The sequence below is a fragment of the Natrix helvetica genome (assembly GCF_964273705.1).
Source record: "Natrix helvetica genome assembly, chromosome: 4".
NCBI classification, from domain to species: Eukaryota; Metazoa; Chordata; class Lepidosauria; order Squamata; family Natricidae; genus Natrix; species Natrix helvetica.
In genome coordinates, this window is record NC_138550.1 from 15834446 (window position 1) to 15844967 (window position 10522).

Below are 10522 nucleotides of genomic sequence, written 5' to 3' on the forward strand. Positions count from 1 at the left end.
TCAAGACTGGGGAGGGGAGCAGAGGTCGACCCTAAGCCCCCTCATCTGTGGGGTGCCACAGGGGTCGGTCCTCTCACCGCTCCTGTTCAACACATATATGAAGCCGCTGGGTGAGATCATTCGTGGTTTTGGGGTGGGATATCATCTGTATGCTGATGATACTCAGCTGTACATTTCCACCCCGAACCACCCCAACGAGGCCGTCGAAGTGATGTCCCGGTGCTTGGAAGCCGTACGGGTCTGGATGGATGACAACCGACTCAAGCTCAACCCCTCCAAGACGGAGTGGCTGTGGGTTCCGCCCCCCCGGTTCAACCAGTTATTTCCATCTCTGGCCATTGGGGGCGTACAACTGGCCCCCGTGGAGCGGGCGCGCAATTTGGGCGTCCTCCTGGATGCCCGGCTGTCCATGGATGACCATGTGACAGCTGTGGCAAGGGGGGGCGTCCCACCAGGTTCGCCTGGTGTGCCAATTGCGCCCCCTATTGGACCGGGATGCCTTACGCACAGTCACTCATGCGCTGGTGACGTCTCGCCTTGACTACTGCAATGCTCTCTACATGGGGCTTCCCTTGAGATGCACCCGGAGACTCCAGTTGGTCCAGAATGCGGCCGTGCGGGTGATTATGGGGAGTACGAGGTACTCCCATGTGACACCTCTCCTGCGCGAGCTGCACTGGCTTCCTGTGGTCTATCGGGTGCGTTTCAAGGTTTTGATAACGATCTTCAAAGCGCTCCATGGCTCAGGACCTAGTTACTTGCGGGATCGTATCTTGCCCCGTACATCCCTGCGACCAATTCGCTCGCACAGAGAGGGACTTCTCCAGGTGCCGTCCACCAGACAGTGTCGGGGGGCGACACCTAGGAGCAGAGCCTTCTCTGTGACGGGCCCAGCCCTGTGGAACGACCTCCCCCCTGATATCAGGACCACCTCTGACCTCCGCTCCTTCCGCGTAAAGCTCAAGACCCATCTCTTCCAAGTAGCTGGCCTGGCTCAACCATAGTTTTATCATATCGCTCCTGACGGGTTTTTAATTGTGTATTTTGTATCGTAATTGAGGGGATTTTAAATTGAAATTTTAATTCTATTTTATCCATTTGTTTACCTCCTCCATGCATATGTTACTGTTTATATTTGTATATTTTATGTGTTTTTAATTGTACGCCGCCCCGAGTCCTTCTGGAGAGGGTGCGGCTAAGCAAATAAAATTTGATTTGATTTGATTTGATTTGACTTAACTGAATCTAACTTAGTTCTTTTTTATTAACATTTATATATAATCCAAAAGGATTTCTAATCTTCCTTTCATGGGTACCATTCAATATTCATATCCAATTATTACTTATCATAACACTACACATTGTATACATTATTATCATTATCAATTATTTATTTAACTATATCTATTGTCACTAAATTTCACTAAGTTTAACTAGTTTTAAATTATACCCTTCCATCTATCAACCTGTATCTTTCCAGTAGCAAAACAGTCTCATGTCTTCTGCCATTTGTGCTGTCAGTCCTCTAATCATCTCCTTAATCAAATTTGTATGGACTCCTCTTAGCAAATCTTTGCTTATAGAAGCTCTCATGCAATTTCGATGCCCTTCTTCTATTTCCTTAATCAGCTTATCTTTGATTGTCAGTAATGTTATCAATGATGTTGCTAATAAAATTTCTCTCTTTAAATCCATAAATTCTTTTGTTTCTTCTTCTTCTGTGTCTTGCCATCTGGGGTAGAGTTCCCTTCCATTTAATTCCTCTTTCAGTATTCCACTCTTTCCATTTCCAGAAATAAAACAATCACCATAAATATCAGCAAATTTAATTTCTTTATGGTCATTTTCCTCTTCGGTTTTTAGGATTCTAACCTCCACTTTTTCCACTTGAGAAACATATCCAGCTTCTTCATCATATTTTACAGTTAGATGCTCTAAGTCTTCCAACTTCTTCTCTGTCCTTTCAAATGTGTTTGATAATTTCTGAATTTCTAAGAATATATTTTGCAGACTTAAAGTTTCTTTTTGCTGTTGAAATTGTGCCATTATCTCCAGCTAACAAACACTGCTGCTCTAGCTTGGAAGGTTTTTGTAAGATTAAACATAGATTCTCAATAAAGTTTTATTTTCATTTTTCTCTGGTTGAAGATATACTTCAAAAGGACAACTGTATGCTTTTCTTCTTATCACTCTCCATAAACAAGCAGTGAGATCTTGAAGTGCCAAGCCAGGATAATCAGTAAGAAAAATAAAAGTGTTTCATTTCCAATACACAAACCTCCAGGGTCCAAGTAGCAGTGTTATTGTTGCAATTTTCTTTGTTTCTTTTTGTTTCTTTTTTGTATTTCAAGTTTAAAAAAAAGTCTGATTCTTGAATGAGTTCAAAAAACACCCACAGTAATGAAAGAGGAGAATTTTAGTCCATAGGTTACAAAGAATAATAAAAGAAATAAATAGAAGAAGAAAACTTAATCCATTTTAAAAGGCTCGCATAAATTCCATCCATGAACATAGCATTTAAAAAGTAAGATAACCCACTCTCCAAAACCATTCCAAACTTAATTCCGCCGCTTATTTCTTCTGTTCTCCAATTTAAATTAATTTTAAGTTTTTTATAGGCAGTCTCTTTTAAAATGGTAAAAATTCCTCACCAGCTGGAAACACTTTCTCTTTCCATATCCTTCTGTTTTGGAGCCGCCCTGACTTCATCAGCCTTGGCTGGATTTTTTGTCGCTGGCTTGAAGAACTTCTCTGGGATCAATCAGGGACTTTGCGATGTCCCTGAGATCAGCAAGACATATTCTTCCTGTTCACAGCAAAAGTATCGGCTGCGGTCTTGGAGCATCGAGACCGCATGTCCGTATCGTCACGACGTTGGCTCCTCCTCAATAATTTGGATTTTTTAAAAGTTCAAAATGCTGTTTACTCCTCCATCCCCATTATATGACTTCCGAGGCCTCTTTGTCATTGACTACTGAAAATAGCTTGTTACTTTGATAAGGAAAATATCTGAAATCCATCAAATAAGTATATTAACAAAACAAAGAAACCTTAAAATCCAGCCTCAAACTGATCTGTTTTTAGGGGTATGGTAGTAGCCTTGTCCATTTTGTAAAATTAAGGACTTCTCCCAAATGCTATGTGAGATTTCTGGCAACCACAAAGTTTGCCCTGTTCTAACTAATGAATAAGATAAAATACGATTTAGTGGCTTGGTCAAATTAAGTAACATAATTCCTGCCAACAGGCGAGCAAATTTTTTTTTTTTACTTCAAACCAATAACATCATTTTTCTTTTAAAATGTTTTTATTAAACAGTTTTTTTCCCCATTTTTTAAACAAATATCATCTTTGCAACATTTCCACATCTGTAAGCCTCCATTTTATCCGTATATGTGTACCTTTACACACGCACACACACACACGCACATACACACACACACCATCTACTAATATGGTAATTTATACTTATATTTTCCTATACATATTACTCTTTCAATGTACTTAATTTCTATACAATACATGTTATATCTATCTAAATAATAATAATAATAATAATAATAATAATAATAATAATAATAATAATAATAATAATAATAATATTTAATGCTTCTAGACCGCCCCCTCTCCCGCAAGGGACTCGGGGCGGTGTACAGTTCATACAAAATATAACAGGATACAATAAAATTAAATTAAATATGTACAGTTGACAATTGACATGGAGGAGGTTAAAATGTAGTTAAAAGAACTGTACAAAGCAGATATAAGATAAATTCAAACCCCTAAAAACAAATACAGTAAATTAAAAAACCCCTAAAATAACCAGATATAATACATTTGCCAGGAGGGACAGTTGAATTATGCTAGGCCTGCTAGTCGGAACAGGTGGGTACAGTTGACAATTGACATGGAGGAGGTTAAAATGTAGTTAAAAGAACTGTACAAAGCAGATATAAGATAAATTCAAACCCCTAAAAACAAATACAGTAAATTAAAAAACCCCTAAAATAACCAGATATAATACATTTGCCAGGAGGGACAGTTGAATTATGCTAGGCCTGCTAGTCGGAACAGGTGGGTCTTCAGTTTTTGCCGGAAGGAGCGGAGGTCAGAAGTGGTTCTAATGTCAGGGGGGAGGTCATTCCAGAGGGTTGGGCCCATCACAGAGAAGGCCCTACTCCTCGGCATTGCCTAGTGGACGGCACCAGGAGAAGTCCCTCCCTGTGTGAGCGTATTGGCCGCAGGGATGTATATTCCTCTTATAACTATTTTTCATTTCCCCCTCTTATTAATTATGTGGTTTTATGATTGTTTTCTAATTTCTTAATCTTTTTTCCTTTAATGCTTTCTTATTCTTTGCACCTTTCCTCTAGCCATTTCTACCATAAATTTCATACTAAATAATACTCAGATTCTCCTTTGTCTTTTATTTCTTTTGTAAGTCTGTCCATTTCAATGCATTCTAATACTTTTTTTAAAATCACAATTTCTTCTGTTGGTATATTTTTGTTTTTCCAATTTTGTGCGTATTTGATTCTTTGCTGTAGTTATTACATATAGTATTAAATATTGAATTTTTTTCTTATAATTCCCTGTAGTTATCCCTAATACAAATAGTTCTGGTTTTAGTTTGGTTTGGTTTGGTTTGGTTTATTTGGATTTATATGCCGCCCTTCTCCAAAAGGACTCAGGGCGGCATACAACATTAAAAAACACACATCCCAAAAGTTAAAAAAGATTAAATCCATAATTGGTTCTATTGATTGTGGTGGTTATCTCTTCCAGCCAGTTATTTATTCTTCTCCAATATTTTTTGCTGCTGTACACGTCCACCACATATGATAGAATGTTCCGTGGGCCTGGCTACATTTCCAACAATCCAGTGAACAGTCCAGAAACATTTTCGCTATTTTCGCTGGTGTAGAACATTTGCTAGCATCATTTTTCAATGATGGCACAACATGCTTTCTTTTTGGTACAACCTTTGGATATATAGCTAGCTGACGGTAGACTTCTGCCTACTTCTGCAAAAATTGGTTTGGGAATTTCACAAGAGTTGCAATAAAAATCAGAGAATTGCAAAATGGGGCAATGTATCCCACATCCTAATATCCCCGGATGACTATTTATCATCCTGTTTGTATCTCATATCTTTCGTGGAACTATTGGGCTGCTCTCAAGAATGAGTCAAGTGCTTTTTTTCTTTTTTTAAAGACATGTTAAAATTCATTTATAAGCAGCTACAAATTATGGGAATGGCAAGATTATAACAATGAATTACAACAAGGGGTTGGTTTTTTTTAAAGGAAGGGAATTATAAACAGACGCCTCAAAAAGCCACTGGACATGATAAAAAGATGAAATGTACAAAACAGTTAATGACAAGCAAATGATAATTATGTAGTTGTTGCATGGGATCATTGGTATTGGATAAGTTTGACATGTTCAGGAAACATGGCACAACAGTTCAATGGTAAGGTAAGTACCCTGAGAAATGATATTAGTCATTTATTGTCATCAAAAATAAAAAGCCAAAGTGTATACAACTGTTAATGATGAGCAAATGATAATGATGTAATTGTTGCATAGTATCATAGATGTTGGATACATTTGACATGTTCAGGAAATATGGAATAGTTCAGTGGTAAAGTAATAGTATTAGTTATTTATTGTAATCAAAGATAAAAAAGAAGAAGAAATGCACAGTACTGTTAATGACAAGCAAATAACTATTTAGTTGCCTAGTGCCATTGATGTAGGATAGGTTTGACATATTCGGGAAATATGGAACAACATTGGTTCATTGGTAAGATAAGACTCTGAGAAATAGTATTAATTATTTATTGTAGTTAAGTAAGGTCAACTTCAACAAAGATTAAAAACTAGATAATCTGGCTGTACACATTCTGCAGACAATATAGCAGAACTTAGAAAAAAAGAGAAGTCATTGTGATAGTAAAACAAAACAAATCTTGGAAACACATTACATTGTGCAACTGTTCCTTATAAAGCAGAGGTGTCAAACTGGCAGCCTGTGGGCCATATGCATCACACACACGCAATGCCCACCTGGGCTTCGCAAACTCAAAAAAAAGTGGTGATATGTCGCAATAAATCACAAGATTCAATCCAGTGATGAGATTCAATTTTTTTTACTACCAATTCTGTGGGCGTGGCTTGATGGGTGTGGTGTGGCTTGGTGGGCGTGGCATGGAAAAGATACTGCAAAATCCCCATTCCCTCCCAATCAGCTGGGACTCAGGAGGCAGAAAATAGATGGGGGCGGGGACAGTCAGAGGTATATTTACCGGTTCTCTGAACTACTCAACATTTCTGCTACCGGTTCTCCAGAACTGATCAGAACCTGCTGAATTCCACCTCTGATGCAATCAAGTTTGACACCCGTGTTATAGAGAATATAATGTAGGAAAATGGCTATGGTTTCAATAAGATCAAGCTTGCATTGATATAGCTGCTCTTCATCTGGAATTTTCTTATATTCCCCTTCCAGTATGATGGAACCCTGCGATCCACTCTCCGCACATCCATTTCGGCAGAGACCCGAAAACCAGCTGGCTGGCGGGAGGCATGTGTGCATGCCCAGAGGAACTGAACTGGGGCAATGGCTCATGTGGCATCAGAGAGGAAGCTGTGTGCCACCTCTGGCACGTGTGCTATAAGTTCGCCATCACGGGAGTAGAGCCCCCTTCAATCTATGAACGCAATAAAGACAACTCTTTCTAAGCACACAATGCCTGAAAGTGTTCGATCTACTCACCAGCAAAAATAGGGCAAAATATGCCCCCAAATGGAGTAAGGAGTCTTCAAAATAAGATTGCAGATAACAATTCTTGCAGGCAGCTCTAGTGTTTCTTAGTTAGTTAGTTTGCTTGTTTGTTTGTTTGCAGCAATTATTTTTGTGGATATTTTTTTACAAAATTAAATTCTAAATGGAAATGAAGCCAGATTTTTCCCTACAGGAGGCCCAACCAAAGCTCTGTTGTAAGGCATATTGCAGATTGCCAGTATCACCAATTAAAATGATGAACGAGAAAGCGATACAAAGACATGCTTTTGTTTTAGACCTTGGAGAACCACACAAACCTAAATTGAGATATTTGGAAGTCACGAAGAAAGTTGGTGTTGACTGAAAGATCAGGAAAATGATGAGCAGCATGTCACATTACACTACAGGAAGCAAATGAGGGGATTCTTTTATTTTGAAGAAGAAACAGACTCTTAATCATCTTCAAACTAAGGCTGCACAGATGTGATCTCATCTAACTTTGGGGCCCAATTCCCAACTTAGTCAGGATTGCAGCTGAGGGAGATTGATATCACACTGTATCTGGAGACTGATAAAAGATGGCCAGACTGTCAGGAGAAAACAAATGGCGATTATTTGTTTATTTATTCATGAATTTGTTATTTGCTTTTTCAGCAGAATGGGATGGACTTTGCAGGCAAACTGGAGATTTTTTTAAAATAATTTTTTTTATTTTCAGACAAACACAAACACACAACACATATAACATAAAGCCTCTTCAACTACACACAGTGTGTCGATTGGTTACAAGGTCTTTCTGTGTCCTTTCCATAGTCATCATTTAAGTTTATTTTGACAAACTGAAGATTATTTTAAGAGTCTGAAACATGCCAAATTTCAGAAAAAAATATGTCTTTTAAAACATTGTTTTTCCTTTCTTCTTCCTTTCCTTTCCTCTTTCCTTTTCTCTTTCCTTTCCTTCTTTTCTCTCACCTACTTCTATTGTTTGAGCTGGGGTTGGGGGTAATATATACATAAATTTGTAGCCCTTATAGAGGGGGATAATCTAACCAATTGCAGATGACGAGCTGTTACTGTATGTAAATAATAAAGTTGTTTTTGTAGAATGATGATGCCATTTCCCTAAAGAGGTGAAAGCAACAGAATGAATTATCTGATTATATCTGTCTTTTCAATTAAAAAAGACCATGATTAAACCATGTTAACAGATCAGAACAATGGAGTTGGAAGTGACCTTGGAGGTCTTCTAGTCCAACCCCCTGCTCAAGCAGGAGACGCTATACCATTTCAGACAAAGGGTAGTCCAATCTCTTCTTTAAAATCTCCAGGGTTGAAATAACTGTGTTAAAATAACTAACACACTTTATATATGACTCTGACACATCTGCCCAAAATACACTGGAGATTCCTGGGCACTTAAATGTGGACATTTTCATCTGTATTTTTTCCTTGTTTTTAATGTTTTTGTAATCTACCAGGAATTATTGAGAGTCAGTATACATTTATTTTATTTATTTCTTTTATTTCTGTGGCCAACCAGAGTCATTTACTGAGATGGGTGGCTATAGAAATCCATCCATCCATCCATCCATGCATCCATGCATCCATCCATCCATCCATCCATCCATCCATCCATCCATCCACAGAATTGTAGAGCTTCAACAGCTCAATATGTTCAATACAATATTTATTTATCCAAAGTCCATGTAGAGTTTAATTATTATGCAGATTCCGACCTGAGCTTAGTGCACAAGATAATCTGCCACAACATCCTACCTGTTAATGACTACTTTCACTTCAACTGCAATAACACAAGAGCTATCAATAGGTACAAACTCAATGCAATCCGTTCTAATCTTGATTGCAGGAAAAACCATTTCAGCAATAGAGTAGTAAACGTGTGGAACACCCTACCTGAACCTGTTGTTAGTTCCTCTAACCTCCATACCTTTTACTTTAAGCTGTCTACCGACTTTACACATTTCTTAAGAGGTCCCTAAGAGGGCATGCATAAGCACACGAGCATGCCTACCGTCCCTGTCCTACTGTCCCATTTATATGTACTCTTTTTATGTCTTTATGCCTATGTTTTGCTAATTTATATACATTTGTGCCATGTTTTCATGTGTTTTCATACTTGTTTCCTTGTACTTATTGACAAATAATAAATAAAATAAACAAAATAAAAAATAAAATAAATAAAATAAAAAAATAAAAAATAAAAAATAAATAAAATAAATAAAATAAATAAAATAAATAAACTAAATAAAATAAATAAAATAAATAATAAATAAAATAATAAATAAAACAAATAAAATAAATAAAATAATAAATAAAACAAATAAATATATTGGTTAAATCACCCTTATGTAGCTTTTTCTTGATTGATAAAGTAGAGATGATAATCCAAGGTAAAGTTCTCCAATCATCAAATGGTGTGCTTGCTTGCACCACTCATCCATTCCTTCTGTGGCCCAGTTCCAAATGGCCCAAGGCCGAGTAATGACCCATGTCCCAGGGGTTGTGGACCGCCAATCTAAGAAGATATCAGGATGCCTAGATGTCATTAATGCTTCTGTCATGTGATTTTGCTAACTCTGTGAAATGAATCCTGTACTTCTTCCCACATAAGAAATCAACAAGCTCCTTTAAAACTATGTAAAAGAACTACCTATGATTCAGGGTAGTTGTTGACCCTGAAACCCAATAGAATTTCATTAGCCTAGCTGCACTAATAATCTGAAAGCTCTAATCCAGGGTTATCCAACCTTGGCAACTTTAAGACTTGTGGACTTCAACTCCCAGAATTCCATGGCTGGCTGGGAAATTCTGGGAGCTGGCCAGACGAGGTGGAAACATTTGGAACTGGATAATGTGTAAAGAAGGGGAGGCTGCATTAATATTTCCACTGTATTTTCCTTTTACATGTGAAATACAGAAGTTACAGGTTTAATAATAGTCCAAAAGCACTTAGTCAAAATATCAATTTTTTAATGGAGCAGCAGCAACAATAATGAATTTCACAACTGCATATGATTTAGTTCTATTTTGACTTAGTGCTTTGCATTTTTTCCTACCAATACTCAATTAATTCGATGAAAAAAAGTTCTTTCTTTCAAAATTCTATCAAAGAAGAAAAGATTTTGGAAGTACTTCCCAGGGGCAAAATGTAGCGATGTTAATGCATTTATGATATTTCTATCTACAAACTCCATTTATCCCTTTTTAATTTATAAAAAAATATACATCTGCAAACTAAAAGAATTTAATTACATTAAAGTCATTTTTGCTGCTCCATCAGCCTTCTTTGATGGAGTGTCAGTTGTGTTGGGACAGTGAAATCTGGAATAGAAAAGATGAGAAGGATAACAGTAATACAACTATACTGCATGGGTAAATATCCTTAGATATAAGACAATACTCTGGGAATTAGGTTTTCAGCAGAGTGATGGCATGAGGGGGAAAACTGTAATCTTGCATGACTCAATTTTCTGAGGTAGCATACTATAAACATTTAAAGGAAACTGTTGCTCCATAATTCTGTAATAGTTTTGGCCAGAATAATAAGGTATCAGTCAATCATATACATAAGCAGCCTTACTCCTTTTGCAATGGTTCAGTAGGGTTCATTCTTAAAAAGTCTTTAGTTTTTGGTTTGTTTTTTTGTTTTGAGGAAGAATGCCATGACAGAGCATTTTAGGCAAACAGTTGATTTCTGCTTAAAAACAAATACGT